The sequence below is a fragment of the Eleutherodactylus coqui genome, chromosome 9 (assembly GCF_035609145.1).
Source record: "Eleutherodactylus coqui strain aEleCoq1 chromosome 9, aEleCoq1.hap1, whole genome shotgun sequence".
In the NCBI taxonomy this organism is placed as follows: Eukaryota; Metazoa; Chordata; class Amphibia; order Anura; family Eleutherodactylidae; genus Eleutherodactylus; species Eleutherodactylus coqui.
The window spans coordinates 138,011,564-138,036,090 of NC_089845.1; the positions used below are offsets into that span (position 1 = coordinate 138,011,564).

The following is a 24,527-nucleotide window of genomic DNA, read 5'->3' on the forward strand; positions in this document are numbered from 1 at the left end:
CACTGATTGTGGAAAAACATCACCTGATCAGATTAATCCAGACTTCTATTGCACCATGGAGATGGAAGGTCAGAATTTAGCACAAGCAGTATGAATCGATGAACCCTTCCTGTCAGGTGTCAATGGTTCAGGCTGGTGGACATTAAGTAATGGTGTGGGAAGGTTCTCTTGGCACACTCGGGGTCCTCTGATACCTGTGTAGGAATGACAACACAAGGTGCTACAGTTTTGGAGGCCCAAGGAAGTCCAATGCACTGCTGGATTGGAGTTTCTAATAAAATGTTTATTCAGTGTATGCTCACCTATCTATTACATCGATGATGCTGACCATTCTTGTAATCTTCTAGATTTCTTACTTACTTTTAATCAGGACCAGTTTTAGAGATTGGCAAAACGTCAATTACTAAGGGGCCCCATCTTCTACGATAGTAGAGGATAGGACCTCCAGAAACAACCTGAATTTCCCATCGACTCCTTCATAGCCTTAGTCTACTAGTGAATGTTAAATGTAACTATTTCACTGTCTTAAAACGCCATTAAACTTACAAATAACCCTTTTATTATCATGGACTGCCAAGGATTTTAAAATTCTGAAAAAAAACTGGCTAAACTGGATAACACAGGGGCAACTTTGCTTGTTGTCCAGAACCTATAAGATCAGTCTTGGCTCTCATTCAACAATTTCCAAATTCCCATGGTGTTTCTTAATGTGACCTCATGATCTTAATTAGAGATGAGCAAACGTACTCGGTAAGGGCGATTTCACAATCGAGCACCGCGATTTTCGAGTACTTCACTACTCGGGTGAAAAGTACTCAGGTGCGCTGTGGGGCGGGGGGTTGCAGAGGGGAGTGGGGGGTAGCAGCGGGGAACAGGGTGGAGCCCTCTCTCTCTCCCTCTCCCCCCCACTCCCCGCTGCAACCCCCCGCTCACCCACAGCGCACCCGAGTACTTTTCACCCAAGTAGTGAAGTACTCAAAAATCGCGGTGCTCGATTGCGAAATCGGCCTTACTGAGTACGTTCGCTCATCTCTAATCTTAATGTAACATCACAATATCTGTAAGATATTGTGTAACTTCTCCTTCATAAGTGGAATAAATAGACCCAAAATAAATGTGACCTATGTTTGGTCATGGTAAAAATTTCAGCATTTTAGGGGATCTTGAGCTCTTTGCATATAAGTTACGAAACAGAGGACCAAGCACAGGGCTAAAGGGAGCAGTGGAGATCAATTATGTTTTTAATGTTTTTCCATCACCCTGAGCAGATTCCAGCATATTTTTGGGGAATGAATAACTTGTTTAATCCTTCCCTCCCTATGGCATCCAATTACATTGCGGGAGCAAGGACATTAGAATAAGCTGCTGTAATAATAAGTCACAGTGATGTTGGGGGTGCAGGAGCCCAGCCCACATTGACACTTGCAGGGGCGCAGCTGTAAATTACAAATGTTATATTCTGGATAAACCCTTGAAACCTGCTTTAACCCTTTCCAATCCACTGTCTGACGTCTAAAGACATTCTGATTGAAGGCTCTACAGCTCTGATGTCGGAAGATGTCCGTCAGGATATACTTACTGTATATTATTGGCTGCTCTGTTGTCGGCGCTCTAGCCAGCAGATGGCGCTATTGTATAATGGCAGAAAGAGAAAACCCCCTAGGAAACCCTGAATCTAAAATTGAATTGCAAGGGGTTAAAATGTTTCTTGTCACTTGCAATCTACAGCATATACAATTCTCTTTAAATGAATCTGCCTTGCAAATAGTCTTGAATGAAGATATCCTGCTATATTTTGCATACAGCTCCTGTTCAATAAAACTGAGTACAAACAAAGCCTGCCTATAGACTATCCCTGCAGTCTTCTATCAATCCCCTTTATTGCTAACTTACTACTAAGCACTGTAGGTGCATGTGGGCTCCATGGTGAGAATAAATGGGCTGACATACACAAAGGCCAAATATTAATCAAGTCTACTTGAAGTGATAAAAGTAGATATAGGTGCAAGATATCAAAAGACATTCAAGATGCACTCATTGTCAAAAAAATCAAGCACCTAGGAGGTGTCGTCTTGCTGGAAAACTTGGCATGACTGATAGCTCCTTTGCTGGAAAAGTGACAATTCCACTTTGAGCAAAGGAGATGAGATCAGTAACTCTACACGTCTGGTCTGTTACCCGTCTACTTGGGATGAAGCCTATAGATACAGACTGCCAAAAATGAACTCAACTTTCAATGTGGATTGCAGTAAGTGTTTCTGTCAATCAGCATATGATGTTCAAAGGTGGATTTACACTTCAACGATTACATGCAATGCACTTTTTTAGAAAATTGTTCAAATATGTAAAATGTAGAACATTAGATGGCAGATATATTTAGCATCGTCCTCAACTTTACACTTTATATACTAGTGCGATAAACATTTACTCATAACAATATGTCATAGGTATCGCTTAATATGTTAATACAATCTGCGATGTTTGAGAATAAACCCGTTTCTATAGTAACAGTGCAGCATTAACAGGAAGAAATATATGTGTGAATAAACTAAATATGTTCTAGAAGACAAAGTACAGGTATTGCATCGATGAACTGCTATTTCTGTCTAATTGGACATATGCACATACTGATGAAGCTGAGCTTAAAAGTTCCACTCAACTATTTGTTCTCTGATGATTGCAACTCTATGGAATAGCAAATATGACATTGTGATAACTTGTATCTTATAACAAACTGAGCTCTGCTAAATATACAGTTGCAATGAAAATGATGCAACCGATATTGTAAATTAGGTTTATTTGCCAAATTTACAAACTTTCAGCTGTTTGAAAAAAAACCCTAAACAATCAAACAGGAACAATCTAAATATCTCAACACGACTAATGCAATACAACTGTACGTATAAGAAGTAGTTTTTCCAAATTCAACACAAAATACCGCTTTTAATAACTGCTGTGGTTTCAAAATTATTCAATTTACTAAATAGAATCCCTCATAACAGCATACCACACATTTGCAAATTAGATGTTGTCACAAGCACACCTGATGCAACTAATCAAGGGCTTCATTAGTTGCATCAGGTGTGCTTAATATAAAAAAAAATCAAATACCTGGACTGGCACAGGCTTTGTTGACTGTGGAGTTTAGTTGCATGTTAGAAGTATGGCTAAGTCGACTGGTCTAAAAAATTGAGAGAAGATAGCATTGTCTTGTACAAACAAGAAAAAGGATACAAAAAGATAGCAAATGCACTGAATGTTTCTAAAGATACAGCTGGAAGCACAAATCACAAGTTCAAAGTTTAAGGAACACTGGCTACGCTGCCTGGATGTGGCAGAAAGAGGAATCTATCACCGGCTGCTACCAGATTCCTGGCAGGTGGTCAAAAACCCTTGAGTGACTGCAAAAGACCTGCAGGAAGATTTAATGGCCACAGCACTGAGTTTTCCATTTTTATAGTAAGGTGCATGCTAAATGCTGAAGGTCTTCATGCCCAAACTTCAAGACATACACCCCTACTGACCCAAAAGCACAACAAACGTCAGCTCCAATATACGCAAAACCAAATAAAAAAGCCACAAAAGTTTTTGGATTCTGTTCCGTGGAGCAATGAAATGAAACAGGAACTTTTCAGACCTAAGGATCAGCGGTATGTCTGGAGTAGGAAGAATAAAGCCTATGTTGAAAAGGACATATAGAAGAAAAAGGAAGCGTGCTCACCTTCACTCAACCGGGACGTAATAGAATCCTCTGAAGCAAATGATCACGGAGCTCAGGCTTGCACCACTCTGTCCCAGCGGGTAATCAGCAAAATGGTAAAAAGGATTTATTATGAAATAGTGCTTAAGACATCGGAGTCACAAAAGAACACGTTTCAACCTATAGAAGTCTTGTTCACCTACTTTGCTTACTCTAGCACTGGAAACCTGCAGCATATGGAAGGCAAGATGGATTTAATCAAATATCAGGAAATCCTAAGGGAAAATGTCATGCCTTCTGTGAGGAAGCTGAAGATTTGACATTATTAGACCTTCTAACAGGACAATGATCCCAAGCATATCTCAGAACCCACCAAGGCTTGCTCTCAGAAGTCCAGGAAGATTTTGGAGTGGCTGTCACAGTTGCTTGATGTGAACCCCATAGAAAATCTTTAGTGTGATGTGAATTAGACAGTTGCAGGACACAAACCCAAGAATATTAGTGAGCTGGAAGCCATTGTCCATGAAGAATGAGATTCTTCGAGAATGCTGTTCTAGTTTGATTATTTTTAGCAAACATGTAAAAGTTTGTAAATTTGGCAAATAAACCTAATTTGGAATGGGGGTTGAATAATTTTGATGACAGGTATACTGTAAACATATATAGTACTGGAAATAAGGGGTGTAGCCAAAACCCTGACAAATAGCCATGTTACTGATATCTGTGTGATTGTTCTTAGGAAGAGAAACCAAGTAATCTTGCAGATATGATACCTTTTAATGGCTAATAAAAATACATGATGTTACAGCAAGCTTTCGGGTTCTTCTGTCGACCCTTTATCAGGCTGATGAAACTGGTTTGGAAGGGGCACAAATATAACATACAAGTTCAGAGGGAACACCCCTCTTAAGATAAATAAATGTTCACACACAGAAATTTGACAATTATAATACAATCTGTGCAAAGAGATAAATACTTAATCAGTCCACTGAGCTGAGGAATAAGTTTTATGATGTCTGCTATCTCTCTTTTAATGAGATGGAAAAGAAGGAGATGGAAACATTACCTAGGCAGCACTACCTATTGGATGGCAACATTCTTACAAATCAATTTCTGATTTTTATGAAGTTTAGAAAAACAAAAACAAAATAAAGACAATGATTGGGAGGAGGACACATTTCTTGGCCTCCTTCAAACCTTTCATATTCCACAAAAATGTTTTGCCACAGGTAGTTCTGTCTTTTTCTCTCTCCAATTCAGTGGTTATGAGATCTCATCCTGGCTCTCAGTTTTTGTCCTGTTTCCCCTGATATAAAGCCCCCCAACAGGATATTTACTGCAGTGGATAAGGTACACAACATTGGACGTGGAACATGTGAATGTGCCAGGGATCTTATAGTCCTGCTGTGTGTTGGGGAACCGTATCCTGTCCCCAGTCAGTACATATGAGCAGGTCTTGCAGTTCTTACCTTACAGTGTGTACAAGGGCAATGCAGTCCTGATTATAAAGTTCCTCAAATTGGGAGGTTGCAACATAGGAGGGGAGGGTCTGGGAATACGGTTTTCAGACAGTCATCCTTGTATAGTGTATGATGGAGTTTCTTTGTACCTCTTGCTGTGAATTGTAGGTCAGTACTAAAGGCACACGCCCGTTTTTTTTCTTTCTCCTTGTATTGGGGTAGTTGATTTCTGGGTATCCTGGTGTCTCTAGTGATTTGGTCATCAATTGAGGTGGGATGGTAGCCCTGATTTAAAAATGTCTTTTTGAGATTGTGTAAATGTTCCTCTCTGTCTTTTGAGTTCGAGCAAGTCTGCTTGTATCTCATGGCCTGGCTGTAGACAATGGACGTTTTGATGTTCTTAGGATGGTAACTATCCCATCTGAGGTATGTGGGTCGATGAACTGGTTTTCTGTATAGGGATGTCTATATTGAGTTGTTTGAAATGTTTATGGTGGTGTCCAAAAAGTTGATTTCAGTATACGAGTAGCTTAATGTCAGGTTTATGGTGGGGTGAAATGCATTGTATCTCTCTTGGAATTTTATTAGTTCTTGTTAAGTGTTGGTCCAAATGATTATGATGCCATCAATGTAGTTGAAGTAGGCCAATGGTTTGCTGGGGCAGGAAGCCAAAAAGACACTTTCCAGTTTTTCCATGAAAAGGTTGGCATATTGCAATACCATTTTACTGCCCATGGCGCTTCTGATGAGTTACAGGAATATCTTTCTGCTAAAGGAGAAATAATTCTGTGTGAGGTTGAACCTTGTGAGCTGTAACACAGATTCAGAGGCAACCCCACTGGCCTCAAGGTGCACCTGCCAGGCAGGCAGTCCATCCTCATGTGGGATGTTGGAGTATAAGGACTCCACATCCATGGTGGCCAGGATTGCGGCATCTGGGATGGGACCTATGGTTGACAGTTTGTTCACTAGGTCTGTGGTGTCCTGCAAGTAGCTAGTTGTGTACCTCACCAGTGGTTTGAGGACACCTTCCACTCATCCTGAGATTTTTTCAGTGAGGGTTCCCACACCTGAGATAATCGGCCTCCCTGGGTTGGCAGCTTTGTGCAGTTTAGGAAGCATATAAAATACTCCAACCATGGGGTTCTCCGGTATCAAGTCCAAAAGTCTTGTGGAGCCCAGAGACAGGCTTCTGATGACCCTTCTCAATTCCTTCACATATGTCATATGTCTTGATCTAGTTTGGTGTAGTATCTGGTGTCCGTCAGCTGTCTGCTTCTTTCTTGTAGTCTGATGTGTTCATGAGTACTATAGCACCACCTTCTCTGCAGGCTTAATGCAGATCTCCTTGTTGTTTTTGAGTGCATAGATGGCTCTTCTTTCCTGCGTATTGATATTAAATGCCTCCCTTTTCTGATTGTCCAGTGTAGTAGATTGCACCACATGCCTAAAGGAGTCTATATATTTATACAAAGTGGGATTGCGACCAGGTGTCCAATCAGACTTCTTCCTGGTCCCTAGATTCTCCTGTGTTTGAGTGCTTGGAGGTCCTGTGTTCTCTTTGTCATGGAAGAACTCTTTTAGTCTTAGTTTCTTGAAATATTCTTCCATGTCACTGCAGAGTTCTGTTTTGTCAAGCATTTTAGTAGGACAGAATAAAAGTCCCCCGGAACCCTTTTACAAAAATATATTCATTTAAGTGAAAAACAAATTTACCCTGAAAAGGGAACATAAGGTAAGAATAACCACTTAATTGCCTAAAGATTAAGGCCGGCTGCACACGGCTGGGTCTGATTCCACATGTGGGAGCCCACAGTGGAATCTGACCCTGTGCCCAGCCGACATCCGCGTGTACCTAACATTTTCTTATTTTTCCTGTACTGCTGATGGTTCACACAGCGAGCCATCAGACATGCACAATGTGTTTTTTTCCCAAATCCCTGCTTTTCCCACGTTGTCGCTAGGTGATGCCACGGGTTGGACAGCTTCCATTGAAGTCAATGGAACCCATCCGTACGGAAACCACACTGAAATTGGGCATGTTGCGATTTTTGCTCTGCGAGCAGAAAAATCGCACTTGATTTCCGCTCGTGGACAGTAAAAAAAACGCTTTTCCCTAGCATGTTATTAGTGGTATTTGCTGCAGCTACTGGTGGCGGATGCACGCTCTGGATTCCACAATGCTAATCCGACAATGTGCAGCCAGCCTAAAGGAGCTGTCTGGTCACTTTTTGAAAATGTAACCATCACTATTTGGAACTCCTGGTTCCCAGGATATGAACACTGATGCCGGGAGAATGGATGGAGATCCTGCATCCTCTGATTGCCAGGCAACAATCACCTGACCTCAGCTGTCAACAGAGACCGCAGCGCTGGATCGCCAGGGCCAAGGACAGGTAAGTACTGCTATAGTTGTTATTTTTTACACATCTGGGATAGCCATTATACTTTCTAAAAGTAAGGGAAAAACACATTTAAAGGGGCATTCTGAGCAGTGACATTTATGGTATATCCATTATGATTTTTTTGTAACTGCCCAAAACAAAGAGCCAATAAATGCTGCACAGCTCGTTCTACTTCTCAATCTGGTAGTGGCCACCACAGGTTTGCTTGCATTGCCAAACAAGGGCCAAGAAACCCTCTTAGTTTATCACAGATTTATAGTATACCCTGTAGTTATGTGTTACCAACTTACAGGGGTTTTGTGATCAGATTCATCATAAAAGTCAAATTAGTGATGACCCCATCAACAGAATACTCACCAATCTGACTTTTTGAAGACATCTGAATTGAAAAATTCAAAGAGACCAAGATAGCCCATTGACTATTGTAGCAGGCAGGGTCATTCCTTCGACCAGGAAAGATGGTGTGGATAATTCTAATAACATGTCATGGGTGGCTTTACCATCTTTTCCAACAACTCCAAGGTATAGTTGGCCCAGTCACACACAGGACCCGGGAAATAGCAAACGGTGCTGATTAACTTAATTACCTGCTTTGTCATTGTGACGCCAGTGCCCCTTCCCAGTGAAGTAAGATGAATAATAAAGTCCACAGTCAAATTTTCTTTTACTTGTACAGTTCAAGGCAAATGTTTCCAAAAAACAGCATTTAACAGTCTTTGGCATTACAATGCAAATACTCCTGTGCAGATTTTTCCCTCAACAAGTTTGTATCCAGAAGTCCCTCTCCACTCTGAATATCTGCAGTCTAAGTTATCTGTTGGACGATTACTGCAGTGCTCCCATTACTTGTTGGGCATATATCGCATACACTTCACTTGTTTCCGTTACAGTCACAATCATTCCACTGGGTACTAGTTGCGTTTCTTACTGTGGAAGATGAATGGAGGAACCATGCACTCCCCACCACCGACTCCAAGAGAACAGGATCTGCTTCCCACACTCTCTGTAGAAAAGGCATCCCATCGCAATGGGAGTAAGCCCGGGACTCGGCATGGGTAAGCTCTAGAGATGAGCGAACACCAAAATGTTCGGGTGTTCGTTATTCGGAACGAACTTCCCGCGATGCTCGAGGGTTCGTTTCGAACAACGAACCCCATTGAAGTCAATGGGCGACCAGAGCATTTTTGTATTTCGCCGATGCTCGCTAAGGTTTTCATGTGTGAAAATCTGGGCAATTCAAGAAAGTGATGGGAATGACACAGTGACGGATAGGGCAGGCGAGGGGCTACATGGTGGGCTGCATCTCAAGTTCACAGGTCCCACTATTAAGCCACAATAGCGGCAAGAGTGCCCCCCCCCCACTGTCAGCATAAAGATCGTCCTCCTCTGGCACAGCTGTAACAGCTGTAGCAGAGAAGAACGATGTTTGCCCATTGAATTCAATGGAGCGGCAATACAGCATGTTCCACTGAATGCAATGGGCTGCCGGCGAACGCAGGATGAATGGTCGGAAAGGGGTTAAATATATAACCCCTTTCCTGCAATTCATCCAGAAATGTGTTACACTAAAAATATATACCGGCGTATAAGGCGACCGGGCGTATAAGACGACCCCCCAACTGTCACCTTATACGCCGGCAATACAGTGGAGCAAAGAATAAAAAGCATTACTTACGTTTTTAGATGATCTGCGGCGCTCCTGCAGGCTGTCACTCCCTCCTAATCCACGGCAGACAAGCTTTCTCTATGAAAGGCTTTAAATCCCTGCCTCCAGAAAGACACGTGCCTTCAGCCAATCACAGCCAATGACAATGATGTCATTGAATGGCTGTGATTGGCTGTGTTTCTGGAGGCGGGGATTTCAAGCCTTGAAATCCCCGCCTCCAGAAACACAGCCAATCACAGCCATTCAATGACATCATTGTCATTGGCTGTGATTGGCTGAAGGCACGTGTGGTTCTGGAGGCAGGGATTTAAAGTCTTTCGTGGAGAAAGCAATACTCTGCCGTGGACCAGGAGGGAGTGACAGCCTGCAGGAGCGCCGCAGATCATCTAAAAACGTAAGTAATGATTTTTATTCTTTGCTCCACTGTATTACCGGCGTATAAGGTGACAGTTGGGGGGTCGTCTTATACGCCCCGTCGCCTTATACGCCGGTATATATTTTTAGTGTAACACATTTCTGGATGAATTGCAGGAAAGGGGTTATATATTTAACCCCTTTCCGACCATTCATCCTGCGATCGCCGGCAGCCCATTGCATTCAGTGGAACATGCTGTATTGCTGCTCCATTGAATTCAATGGGCAAACATCGTTCTTCTCTGCTACAGCTGTTACAGCTGTGCCAGAGAAGAAGGATTTGTCTTCTATATGTTCTCAATGGGGTCAGCGCTGCTGCCGCTGGCCCCATTGAGCGCATATAGAATGCATCCATAGCGAACCGCGGGAGGGGCAGACTTTTATATCAGGCGGACACCTTATCTCCCCAGCCACTCACAGCAGGGGGGTGGTATAGGGCTTAAACGTTGCAGGGGGAAGTTGTAATGCCTTCCCTGTCTTTATATTGGCCAAAAAAAAGCGCTAACGTCTCAGGGAAGAAAGTTTAAGTAACCCGGACACCGCATGGTGTTCGTTACGGATAACGAACATACCGAACACCCTAATATTCGCACGAATATCAAGCTCGGAAGAACACGTTCGCTCATCTCTAGTAAGCTCCAAATCCCGTCTCCCCTGTCTTAGCTTGCTGCTCTCTTCCATCACACCTCCTCCCTATCTCTCTTCCTGATGACAACCACACACTTCTAGGTCCTCCCTCATTTTTCTGGCCCATCACCCACATCTTACATTCAGGAGGGTAGGGAGACAGAACACACAACTAGGGTAGGATGAGTTAACACAAGACACAAACACCAATACATTTACATACTACAACTGACAAAAAGAAGACAAACATGACAGAAAGACACTCTAACTCTTGGTCACTACTAGAGATGAGCGAGCATACTCGTCCGAGCTTGATACTCGTTCGAGTATTAGGGTGTTCGAGATGCTCGTTACTCGAGACGAGTACCACGCGATGTTCGAGTCACTTTCATTTTCTTCCCTGAGAAATTTGCGCGCTTTTCTGGCCAATAGAAAGACAGGGAAGGCATTACAATTTCCCCCTGCGACGTTCAAGCCCTATACCACCCCCCTGCAGTGAGTGGCTGGCGAGATTAGGTGTCACCCGAGTATTAAAATCTGCCCGCCCGCGGCTCGCCACAGATGCATTCTGACATAGTTCAGGGAAAGTGCTGTTGGTGCCGGAGCTGCAATAGGGAGAGCGTTAGGAGTGATTTTAGGCTTCAAGAACCCCAACGGTCCTTCTTAGGCCATAGAAATCGCAGATCGCACCTATGTGCGATCTGCGATTCCTGTTCTCTTCTCTATATGCGCTCAATGGGGCCGGCGGCAGCGCCGACCCCATTGAGAACATATAGAAGACAAATCATTCTTCTCTGCCACAGCTGTAACAGCTGTGGCAGAGAAGAACGATGTTTGCCCATTGAATTCAATGGAGCCGGCAATACAGCAGGTTCCACTGAAAGCATTGGGCTGCCGGCGTGCGCAGGATGAATTGTGGGGAAGGGCTTAAATATATAAGCCCTTCCCTGCTATTCATCCAGAAATGTGTAAAAATAAAAATATATACCGTATATACCGGCGTATAAGGCGACGGGGCGTATAAGACGACCCCCCCAACTGTCACCTTACACGCCGGGAATACAGCGGAGCAAAGAATAAAAATCATTACTCACTTCCCCCGGCGTTCTGCGGTGCTGCTGCAGGCTGTCGCTCCCTCCTGGTCCCCGGCAGAGCATTGTTTTCTGGACGCAGGGCTTTAAATCCCCGCCTCCAGAAAACACACGTGCCTTCTGCCAATCACAGCCAATGACAATGATGTCATTGAATGGCTGTGATTGGCTGAAGGCTACATTTTTGTAGCAAGAGTATAGGCAGACCCCTGTAACATTTCTGTAGCAAGAGTATGGACGGACCCCTGTAACATTTCTGTAGCAAGAGTATAGGTGAACCCCTCAAACCTTTCAGTACCAAGTGTATAGGCGGACCCCTGTAACATTTCTGTAGCAAGAGTGTAGGCGAACCCCTGAAATATTGGTATACCAAGAGTATAGGCGAACACCCGAAAAAAATTGGTTACCAAGAGTGTAGGCGAAGGCCGGAAAAATTAGTTAGATAACAGTATAGGCTAGGGCCTGAAAAATTGGTGTACCGAGAGTACAAGTGTACCCCTGAAAAATTGCTCAACCGCGAAAGCAGGTGAAACCCATAAATAGTTTTTATAGATACAGCTTGCTGTTGCTTAATTTGTAACAGAGCCTGGAGGGAGCCCTCCGAAAAAATTGGTTGCAGTTAAAGTATAACAACTTTTGAAACGTTTAAAAATTGTAAAAAGCTTTTAAACAGAGCCTTTTGGGCTGCAGAAAAATTGGCAGTTCAGTGTGAAGACATGCTGTTTTAGGAGGAGGAGTAGGAGTAGGAGGAGTAATAATATCCGAGAGTGATTAATGAATCTAATTCCCCCTTTTTTGTGGTGATAGAGGATGCATTTTTCTCCTGTTGCAGCGAAAAGAAACATTAGGTTCCGTTGCTTTCCGCTGGTGGAGAAGAGAAGTCTGGGGCAAACCAGCCTTTGTTCATCTAAGCATGTCGGCGCTGGCAGTTGACAGGCGGGTATGCTTATCCGTGATGATTCCCCAAGCTGCACTAAACACCCTCTCTGACAAGACTCTAGCGGCAAGCCAGCACCTCCAGGGCATACAGCGCAAGTTCGTGCCATGTGTCCAGCTTTGACACCCAGTAGTTGTACGGAGCAGAGGCGTCACGGAGGACGGTGGTACGATCGGCTACGTACTCCTTCACCATCTTTTTACAGTGCTCCCTCCGACTCAGCCTTGACTGGGGAGTGGTGACACAGTCTTGCTGGGGAGCCATAAAGCTGGCAAAGGCCTTGGAGAGTGTTCCCCTGCCTGCGCTGGACATGCTGCCTGATCTCTGCACCTCCCCTGCTACTTGGCCCTCGGAACTGCGTCTTCTGCCACTAGCGCTGTCAGATGGGAACTTTAGCATCACTTTTCCCACCAGGGCCCTGTGGTATTGCATCACTCTCGTATCCCTTTCCTCTTTGGAATGAGAGTGAAAAGGTTTCTCCTTATACCGTGGGTCTAGAAGCGTGTATACCCAGTAATCCGTGTTGGCCAGAATGCGTCTAAGGTGAGGGTCATGGGAAAGGCAGCCTAACATGAAGTCAGCCTTGTGTGCCAGGGTCCCAGTATGCAACACATTGCTGTCCTCACTAGGAGGATGACTTTCAGGATCCTCCTCCTCTTCAGCCCATACACGCTGAACAGATGAGAGGCAAGCAGCATGGGTACCCTCTGCAGTGTGGCCAGCTGTCTCTTCCCCCTCCTCCTCCTCCCCCTCCTCCTCCAAAACGGTCTGGCTATCAAGTGACATACTATCATCCCCCGTCTCCTGTTCCAACCGCAAAGTGTCGGCCTTTATGCTTAGCAGTGAATTTCTCAGCAGGCAAAGCAGCGGGATGGTAATGCTAACGATTGCCGCATCGCCGCTCACCATCTGGGTAGACTCCTCAAAGTTTTCAAGGACCTGGCAGATATCTGGCATCCCATTCTAAAGAACTGGGGAGGCTGACTACCACTACGCTGCCCATGTTGCAGCTGGTATTCCGCTATTGCTCTGCGCTGCTCGTACAGCCTGGCCAACATGTGCAGAGTAGAATTCCAGCGTGTGGGCACGTCACACAGCAGTCGGTGCTCTGGCAGCTGAAACCAGTGTTGCAGGGTCCCTAGGGTGGCAGCGTCCGTGGTGGACTTGCGGAAATGTGCGCAGACGCGGCGCACCTTGTCGAACAGGTCAGGCAAGTGGGGGTAGTTTTTCAGAAACCGCTGAACCACCAGATTGAAGACGTGGGCCAGACATGGCACGCGTGTGAGGCTGTCGAGCTGCAGAGCTGCCACCAGGTTGTGGCCGTTGTCACACACAAGCATGCCCAGTTGGAGGCTCAGTGGCGAAAGCCAGAGGTTGGTCTGCTCTGTCAGACCTTGCAACAGCTCAGGGGCTGTGTGCCTCTTGTCAACTAAGCTGATTTGTCAACTAAGCTGACGCTTGCCCACCGCTATGCTGCCGTGCCGCGCGCTACCAACTGCTGGCGACGTGTTCACACTTCCTAATTGAGAGGTAGAGGTGGTGGAGGAGGAGGAGGGGGAGGGTTTGGAGGAGGTGGCATAAAACGCCGCAGATACAAGCACCGAGGTAGGACCCGCTATTCTGGGTGTGGGTAGGACGTGAGCAGTCCCAGGCTCTGACTCGGTCCCAGCCTCCACCAAGTTCACCCAATGTGCCGTCAGGGAGATATAGTGGCCTTGCCCGCCAGTACCTGTCCACGTGTCCGTGGTTAAGTGGACCTTCCTAGTAACCGCATTGGTAAGGGCCCGGTTTATGTTGTGGGAGATACGCTGGTGTAGGGCTGGGACAGCACACCGGGAAAAATAGTGGCGACTGGGGACCGAGTAGCGGAACCGCCGCTGCCATCATGTTTTTGAAAGTTTCCATTTTCACAAGCCTGTACGGCAGCATCTCCAGGCTGATTAATTTGGCAATGTGCACGTTTAAAGCTTGTGCATGCGGGTGGGTGGTGTCGTATTTCCGCTTTCGATCCAACGCTTGTGTTAGTGACAGCTGAACGCTGCACTGAGAGACATTGCTGGATGGAGTGGAGGACCGTGGAGGTGATGGTGTGGGTGCAGGCCGGGAGGCACTCATGCCTGCGTCCTGGGAGGGGGATTGGATCTGTGTGGCAGGTTGTGGCACAGGGGAAGAGGGAGTGGTGTGATCCGGAGGCGTTGAATGTCCTTCGTCCCACCTTGTGGGGTGCTTGGCCATCATATTCTGGCGCATGCTGGTGGTGGTCAGGCTGGTATGGTGGCTACCCCGCTGATCTTGGTGCGACACAGGTTGCACACCACTGTTCATCAGTTGTCTGCGCTCTTAATAAAAAACATCCACACCTTTGAACACCTAGCCCTCTGCACGGAGGTTTTGCCGTAAAGGGGTGCTTTGGGAAACAGTTGGGGGATTCTTCGCTCTTGCCCTGCCTCTACCCCTGGCCACTTCACTGCCTCTTCCAACCTGTCCTATTGCTGCACTTGCCTTCCCCCTGAAACCCTGTCCTCAGTAGGCTTAGCAAACCAGGTGGGGTCAGTCACCTCATTGTCCAGCAGCTCTTCCTCCGAATCCTCTGTGTGCTCCTCCCTCTGACTTACTGCCCTTACTACTACCTCACTGACAGACAACTGTGTCTCATCATTCTCATCCACAAAAAGCTCTTGAGACAGTTGCCGGAAGTCCCCAGCCTCTTCACCCAGACTCCGGGAATTTTCCAAAGTTTGGGCATCGGTCACGACAAACTCCTCAGGTGAGAGAGGAACCGTTTTTTCCCACTCAGGGCAGGGACCTGAGAACAGTTCCTGGGAGTCTGCCTGCTCAGAATATGTCATTTTAATGGAGTGAGGAGGCTGGGAGGAAGAAGGAGCAGCAGCCAGAGGATTCAGAGTTGCAGTCCCTAGGCCGGGAGTAGTGGACTGCGTAGAAGACTGAGTGGTCGATACATTGCTGGCCGCATTTTCTGCCATCCATGACAGGACCTGCTCACACTGCTTTGTTTGTAATAAAGGTTTACGACGCGGACCCGCAAGTTGTGATATGAAGCTGGGGAGGCCAGAAACTTGCCTCTCTCCTAATCCCTCAGCAGCCAGCTGTGATTCACCACGCCCAGGAACTCGGCCTGTGCCCACACCCTCACTTGGACACCTGCGTCCGCATCCTTGACCCTTACCCCTACTCCTCATCATTAAGAATAGAGCAGGGCCCAAATAAATTACCCCACTGTACAGCTCTGACAACTGGGGCTAATTCACTGCACACAGAGACTTGTATATAGCGGAGCCTCTATGCTGTGACTTGAAAAAATTAACCCGCTGTCTTGCACTGACACCTAGGGGTAATTTACTGCTCACAGAGACTTGTAGATAATAGAGGCTGTATGGAGTGGGAGAAGACTCTAAAGCCAGTGGATAGTGCTGGTAACTACAGCTATCTCAACCCCACCAAGGAAAGGGTATTGTGAGACGCTCTGCACAGTGGCAGAGCTGAAATAGTTTGCAGTGGCCTAGGAAATATTACAGTACTGTTTAAAGGTGAGACCTCTGTCTAATGCACTGCAAACTGAGAACGGTATAACTGAAAGGCGCTGCACAGGGCTAGATGGGTAATAAAAAAATTAGTGCACTACTGCTCCCAGCCAGCCACAACTATAATGCACAGGGTGAGAAGTAGCCCTACAAAGGACCATTGGGGTTCTTGTAGAGAGGATCACGACTGTAAAACTTTCCCTATATAAGCAATTCTGTCCCTAAACTCTGCCTAATGCACTGCACACACAGATCGGTATAACTGAAATACTTTGCAGTAGCCTAGGAAATATTAGAGTGCTGTTTCACGGTGAGACCTCGGTGTAATGCACTGCAGACTGAAAACACTATAACTGAAAGGCTGTGCACAGGTCTAGATGCGTAATAAAAAAAATTGGTGCACTACTGCTTACAGCCATCCACAACTATAATGCACATGGTTAGAGAAGTAGCTCTAAAAAGGACCCTTGGGGTTCTTGTACAGAGAATCAGGAGGACTGTAAAAATTTCCCTATATAAGTAGCTGTGTCCCTACACTCTGTGTTATGCACTGCACACACAGAACAGTATAACTGAAGTTGTTTGCAGTAGGCTAGGAAATGTTAGAGTGCAGTTTCACGTGAGAGCTGGTTGTACGGCAATGCAGGCTGAGAATGCTACCGGTATTACTGAAAGGCTGGGAACAGGCCTAGATGCGTAATACAAAAGTTGGTGCACTACTGCTTCAAGCCAGCCACAACTATAATGCACACGCTGAGATGCAACCTTAAGAAGGAGCGTTGTGGTTCTTGTACAGAGGATCAGGAGGACTGTAAAACTTTCCCTATATAAGTAGCTGTGTCCCTACACTCTGCCTTATGCACTGCACACACAGAACAGTATAGCTGAAATAGCCTGTACCGCCCTAGATGCTTAAAAAAAATTGTGCACTACTGCTCCCAGCCAGCCACAACAGTAATGCACACTATGAGGAGTAGCCCTAAGAAGGACCGTTGGGGTTCTTGACAACAGGATCCTACTCTAACACTGTCCCTATATCAGCAGCAGCACTATCCCTAACTTCTGCCAGCATGCGTCTGAAGCGAGCCGTGGGTGGGACCAATTTAAGTACTCGGCGGTCACCTGATCGGCCCAGCCACTCACTGCTGTAGGCGGGCAGAGGGCTGGCACGTCACAGCAGGAACTGGTAATGCCTTTCCTGTATGTTTATTGGCTAGAAAATGGCTCTAAACATGCGGGGAAGGAAATGCAATTGACTCGAGTACCGCGTAGTGTTCGTCTTGAGTTACAAGCATCTTGAGTACCCTAATACTCGAACGAGCATCCAGCTCGGACGAGTGTGCTCTCTCATCTCTACTCATAGCAAAAATACCCACAAATGTTGCCCTTTCAGTAAGATCACCTCCAAATGAGGCCACTTTAGTTATTGTGTCCCCTTATTACCAGTGCGCCTAAGGATGGGCCCCTACTCTAGTAGGTCCTCTGGCCACTCAGTGTTACTCTAAGAGTGAAATTTATGTCACCCGAAGTGGCAGAGGAAGGCTCCCCATCTCTAGCGTGGTCTGATAGCTAAAGACACCAAGGAGAGGTTGGGCTTTTAGATGACTGAGCAGTGGTGACAGGAATTCAAACTTTCTCTCAGCTCAGCTCAGTCACCTAACCTGGCAGCATCAGAGCCCGACTTGTCCTCTGCGTCTCTATCACTCAGACTGAGCTGCAGACAGGCAAGGATTCTGGGTAGGCAGAAGAGAAGGTCACACACCTGACATATTAATGTGGGGCTGGGCCCCCCTGTGTCCTCCTAGCTTGTAGGTCAGGTGGCAATTATGTCCCCTGCAACCCCTATAGTTACACCAGTGCATACTGTCACTGTACAAAACTGACTATACCAAGACCAAAATTGCCAATTACAACACTATATAAGGGGCAAATATTATCACCTAGCCATGATCACATATTACAACCACATAGTGATGGAAAATACCACCATACTGTTACTGAATAAAGACCACTACAAAGTCACTACCAGTGACGTCCTCTCTGAGGACACTTTCCCTTTTCGTCTGAGTCACATGATGATTGCAACCAGCCCCCGGCCCTCTCAATACTGATGCTGAGATTTTGTCGCAACAACCAAGTGTATTTTTCATGCACTTGTTTGCGTAACCCCAAAGTCAGCGAGGGACCACAGTGGCAGGCTGCAGAGGCTGGGAGGAGCGACAGAGGTGAGTATTGGTGCTTTTTCATTTTAAGAAATTCACTTCCCTGCAAAAAAATTTTAATCTGGGGGCCAACCGCCTAGATCCTGGGACCCGACTAGCACAGTGTGACAAATCCTAGTGGAGTTAATAGTCAATTTGCCCCTAATAATGGTATCTCCCAGTACTTATATACTCTCATGACTTACAGTAGGGTCACAGCCAGACAGTCAAATAAGCAATAATATCACTTATCAAACTTAGTAGGTAACAAAATGCAAGAATCGGAACCACAAAAATGACAGAAACAGAATGTTAATGGTAATCAGATGGTCGTAAAAATGGATGACTGGTCCTAACTCTATCTTTCCTTACATCTTCCTATAATCCATCCCTGACACTGACCCTTACACCAGTCACCGCTGTCCTTGATTATCCCTCAAGATATCACTAATCAAAACTCTTTCTGAACCACTAACTGATCTGACAAACAATGAAGGGACACTAAGACCCAGATGCAAGAAAATGAAACTAGGCAGATCTGAACTTGGAAAAAGTACGACCGATACAAGCAGGGTAGAAGCAGCAAATAAACAACGAAGCTAAGAAGTAAGGGATGGATTTCAAATGACTGCTTGAATAAAATTAGGAACTAAGATACTAGATGTGTACAAGGAATACTGGATTTAAATGCACATAGCTCATGCTATAACCAGCAACCCATTTCAGAAGCCAGTAATATTTATATGTACTTAGACTACATATTTTTTGTCAGGCTCATCCTTTCTATTATTCATAACAATGCTGGCTGGACATACAATAACCTATTGAAGAAGTGATTTCCAAAGTCACATATCCATTTTCAGAAGACACAAGAGTGGATATGTACTTTTCATGCGCACTGTATCACTCAAATACCTACAAAGTATTCACTACAAAGATCACATTTTCTTTCAAAGTGTCCAAAGTCACATAATAAAAAAATCCTGTTTTGTGAAATATGGTATTTGTTGGATTTCCGTTACTTTGTAAATCACCTCTTTAATTAATGAGGCTGAGCTGCAGCAATGGGTCAGCTGATCCATTCTAATGGATCAGATGTGGGACAGTTGTATAAAAAATGCTTCAACGACAAACTAGAAGACAAGAGATGACAAAAGATAAGCATTACTGCTAGTCACAACACCATGACAGCTTGATAGCATTTCTAAACGCTTGTCACCAAATCCTGATGGATTCCATTGATTTATAATGGGGCCCATTAGTTTTCCATTAGGCTATAAAGATACCCAGAATGTACACAATGCATATGTCCATGAACACACACAAACTCAGCAGGGAAAAGGAAAGATAAAAATATATTTTCTGTTCCCTCTTAAATTACAGTGTTTTGTAGTTTACAGAAATATTCATCGTCACACATATTATATGAAAGCTACCAGACTATTTTTATGCCATGTATCCTGGGGATTATAATCAAGGACACACAGGCTATGAGCTGAGACACCTTTCATTAGAGATCAGCACAACATCTATACAATGACCTGCGCATGGGGAGGTTTGCACCGCGACATTAAGAGAAAAAGACAATTTCTGTACTTTAAAGGGGTTGTCCCGCGGCAGCAAGTGGGTCTATACACTTCTGTATGGCCATATTAATGCACTTTGTAATGTACATTGTGCATTAATTATGAGCCATACAGAAGTTATAAAAAGTTTTATACTTACCTGCTCTGTTGCTAGCGTCCTCGTTCCCATGGAGCCGACTAATTTTCGCCCTCCGATGGCCAAATTAGCCGCGCTTGCGCAGTCCAGGTCTTCTCCTGTTCTCTATGGGGCTCCGTGTAGCTCCGTGTAGCTCCGCCCCGTCACGTGCCGATTCCAGCCAATCAGGAGGCTGGAATCGGCAATGGACCGCACAGAAGAGCTGCGGTCCACGGAGGAAGAGGATCCCGGCGGCCATCTTCACCGGTAAGTATAGAAGTCACCGGAGCGCGGGGATTAAGGTAAGCGCTCCGGTAAGCTTTCTTTAGGTCCCTGCATCGGGGTTGTCTCGCGCCGAACGGGGGTGGGGGTTGGGGGGGTTGAAAAAAAAAAAACCCGTTTCGGCGCGGGTCAACCCCTTTAACCCCTTCAAGACAAAGGGTCATTGGTGCACCTGCATCCAGGTCACATTCTGCAGTTCTGGTATCCTCACTTTCAAAAAAAACATCATAACTTTTTGATTTTAGAGTTGACACATCTATGTGCGGATTTGTTTTTTGTGGGACAAATTGTATTTTTTAATGGTAGCATTTAACATACCATATAATACACTGGAAGATTTTAAAACATTTTTAGTTGGGCGAAGTGAGAAAAAACACGCCTTTGAAAGTCTTTTGGGGGTGTTATTTTTATGACGCTCGTGGTGCAGTAAAAGTGACATGTTCTCTTTATTTTGTTGGTCAGTATGAGTTCAGCAATACAAATTTATATAGCTTTTTTAATATAGTAATAATTGCAAAAATAAAATGCTTTAAAAAAATTGCTTTCTGTCACCACCTTCTGGCCTCCATAACTTTTTTATTTTTCCAATGATAGGGCTACATGAGGGCTCATTTTTGCAGGGCTAAACACCCTAGCTACACTGTGTGGAAAAAAAAAGAAATACTCACCTAGCAAGCACCGTCCGGGTCCCTGCCGCTGCTCCCCAACTTTCCTGCAGGCTTCGGTGAAGTTGTCAGCCTCCGACAGACCATCTCTTGCTGGTAACAGGGTTAAAACCCTGCCTCTAACAAGAGATTTCTCTGATTGGGTCTTGACCACTGGCTCAGCCAATTAGAGCCAGGTCTCGATGCATCAATCACGGACATTCATTGAATGGCTGTGATTGGTGCATAGAGCACTGGCTCTGATTAGCTGAGCACGGCGCTCAAGAACCAATCAGAGCAATCTCTTGCTGAAGGCAGGGTTTTCAACCTTGTTATCAGCCAGAGATATTCTGTCAGCGCTAACAACTTCACAGAAGCCTACAGGAAAGCTAGAGAGCAGCGTCAGGGACTTGGACAGCGCCTGCTAAGTGAGTATTGCTTTTTATTTCAGTTTCCTTAGCTACATTTTCAGCTGTGCTGAAAACGCAGCCAAAATGCTGGCAAAATGCATGCCAACGCTGCTGAAACTGCAGTAAATGCAGCACTGAAAAATGCGCCTTAGGTTAGATAGCACCCTCCTCATCATAAGAAAAAACTGTATGTATTGCACAGTTAGGCTGTCTGTATTCTGCTTGTGCAGAAAGCAGCAAGATAGTAGCATACTTACACAAGAGCAGCTCAGTGACTATTGTACAAGAACTAAGCTCTTTACATACATACAGCACTAGAGCCTAGCTCAATGTATAAATACAGCACCAAAACTAAGCTCATAATATAAATACAGTACCAGAACCATGCTTAGTAAATAAATAGTGCATCAGAACCAGCCTCATAACATAAATATAGCACCAGAAATAAACTCATAACATAAATAAAGCACTAGAACTAAACTCATAACATAAATACAGTCCCAGAACCAAGCTCAGTACATACATTCAGTAGCAGAACTTAGTGTGGTGTTGCAGTGGTGCCAATCGGCTGACAGAGACAACTCAGAATATCATTGGTGAAGAGACAGAGCCAGGCAGAGGATGATCCATGTAGCTCCACAAGATGCTGCCACATGGAGGAAGTTGATAACCTTGCTGGGTGGACCTAAGGGGGTGATTACACCTAGCCTACATCTGTCTGGTGCCTTCTCTGCAAGCCTGTGCTGGCAGCCAGTGCTATTGAATGCGTTGCATGTAGCTAAGGCTGGCCATGGAGTAAAGAATGTATCCCTGGGGCAACAAGCTTGTGTGTTATGACACTGTCCATGTGCTGGGTAGTAGGCTTACATGCTGTTCCCATTATGTGGTCGGGGCTGTGTCTTGTTTCAACACTAGAGTGAAAATGCCCTCACTTGGAGAGAAACATGTATCACACAAGCAGAGTAAAAGTTTTATTGTGTTGGGCAAAAACTTGTTTCGCCTCCATCTTTCCTTGGCCGCACCATTCATATCATCACTCTTGCATTTCACTTGCATGCGAACCAGAGTCAAGCAAAGAGTATCAAATAATCCACAAAACTAAATGTAGCTGTTGTTTTAGAGATCATTACTAAACAATGCTAGCTACTGGGGGTAATGATAATATCTCAGGTGGTCTATTGAAAAATGTAATGCCATCTTCCCTGATGCTTTAGGGCAGTGTTAAGTTTCAAAACCCCTGGTGGTCTAGAGTGGTAAATAGTTGATTTGGTATCAAGCCGGTTACTCACCTCCCCAGGGTCCAGCTTTGTCCTGCACTGATAATCCAGACTCTTAAAGGCTAATTGCATGTATCTTGCAATTCCTTTGTCAGAGAGATCATTGTAGAGCAAGGTATAGAGAGGACCGGGCATCTGGGATTTATATGTATGTTGTCTCTATGATAAGCAAACCCATAGCAACCATAGCAGCTGTTATGTGGTTAAGACGCTGAGGTGGAAGGACAGCATTCCTTTTTGAGGGTTCAAGGAAGGTGAAATGCTTCTATTTGGCTCATCCTTTGTGCAACAGATTTTCTATATGTCACTAATATGTTACCATTGTTGGCCTTATGATAGATGGCTGCATAATTAGTTCCCCCCCCCCCCACCCCATTTGAAAAAAAGCATATTGTGCTTGAAGGAAGTCTGATGGTGTTCTGCTTGTGCAGAAAGCAATAGGATAGCAGTATACCCACACCAGAACAGCTCAGTAAGCTAATACGGAACCAAACCCAAGCTCATAACATTGATACAGCACTGGAACATATTTTAGTACATAAGGACAGCACCAGAACCAAGTTCATAACATAAACCCAGATTCAAATTCCTACCAGAAATATAGCACTTGAACTAAATAAAGATACAATACCAGAAGCGAACTCATAACATTAATACTGAAAAAAGACAAGATCAGTACATAAATACTACGCCAAAACCAAACTTAGTATAAAAAAACTGCACAAATCAACTTCAGTACATCAATACAATATCAGAACCAAGCTCAGTACATCAATATCGTACCAGAACCAAGCTCATAACACCAATACACCACCGGAAACAAGCTCGATACATAAATATAACACCAGAACCAGGCACAGTACATAATTACAGTACCATAACCAAGCACAGCTCCTAAACTAAACTAATAACATAACCGAGTATCCCCTACCAACAGGATAGGAGATAACTTGATGATTGGTGGGAGTCTCATCATTGAAACACCCACCAATACTGAAAATAGGGCTCCGTGTCCATTCTTCCACCCCATGCAGGATTACTGCACCCTTTGCAGTGAGGAAGAGACTGAATGGAGAGCTGGTCACACTGATGCTCTGTACACTTTCAATAGGACTGTATAGATGGGTAGTAACAGCCACTATTACTACTGGGGCTACTGTGGGGGGTCACTATTACTACTAAGGGGGTCACTATTACTGCTGAGACCACTGTGGGGGTCACTATTATTATGGAGACCACTGTGTTGGTCACTGTTACTACGGAGACCACAGTGGGGAAAACTATTACTACTGGGTCCGCTGTGGGAAACACTATTAATACTGGGGCCGCTGTGCGGGTCACTATTACTACTAGGGCTACTGTGGGGGTCCCTATCACTGCTGAGGCTGCTGTGGGGGTCACTGTAACTACCGGGGCAACTATGGGGGACTATTACATAGACTGAACTGCAAATTGCTATTATTTGGATGCTATAGTGATGGGAAGTTCTGCTCTTTTTACTGAGCTGGCTCTTTCAGCTCCCAGTGGCTCTCCACTGCTCAATGGATGACGTCCTGTGTGATTGACGGTGGAGCCACCTACTTTACTGAGTAGTACCACTGAGCTCCGTATCGAACAGGAGCCGGTGGTGGAAGATGGGGGACATATAGAAACAAAAGAAAAGCCATGACAAGGTCAGTAGGGATGCCAATAAATATGGCAGGTCCTTGTTAAAGGTGTTATAGCACAATTGACTTTTATCACTTATCCCTTCTTCTCATCACTGTGGGCTCACTGTACTCACATGAAGTCACATGGAGACTTAATGAGCTGTGGTTACGCGTGCATAGCACCGGTCCATTCGTTTCAATAAGACTGAAGGAAATAGCCGAGTAAAATCCCATTGAAAACAAATGGAGTGGTACTGCACATATGCGACCGCTGATCCATTCAATCTCCACATCACTGGGGGATCCAGTAAGTCCTCAGAGAGGAGGAGAATGGGTAATCGGATGGCCATTCTCAGATAGGTGATAACACTTGATGGCCATTCTCAGATAGGTGGTAACCCTTAATTGTGGCACAACCTCTTTAATACCATTGCTGTTTGTGCTCTCCTCTTGAGGGCAACAGAATAGTAGACAGTCAGCATCTACCCTTTCAACCTGATGGTATGTCTTCTCTCTGCTGC

The 24,527-nt window shown here is 45.0% G+C and overlaps 1 protein-coding gene across 3 annotated transcripts in view; it reads right to left on the reverse strand.

Moving 5' to 3' along the window:
* TRHR (thyrotropin releasing hormone receptor) overlaps positions 1-22,484 on the reverse strand; it is a 91,639-nt gene extending 69,155 nt beyond the window's left edge. Inside the window, exons 1-3 of one of the 3 annotated variants that reach the window (XM_066578550.1) lie at positions 22,370-22,484; positions 3,722-3,789; positions 24-194 (exon numbers count right to left, since the gene is read on the reverse strand). The gene's annotated coding sequence lies outside the window, so the exon portion shown is untranslated. Of the gene's footprint in view, positions 1-23; positions 195-3,721; positions 3,790-21,603; positions 21,647-22,369 lie in introns of those variants that run through there. The other 2 variants (XM_066578549.1, XM_066578552.1) reach the window with 2 other exon arrangements.
* Positions 22,485-24,527: the final 2,043 nt, after the last annotated feature.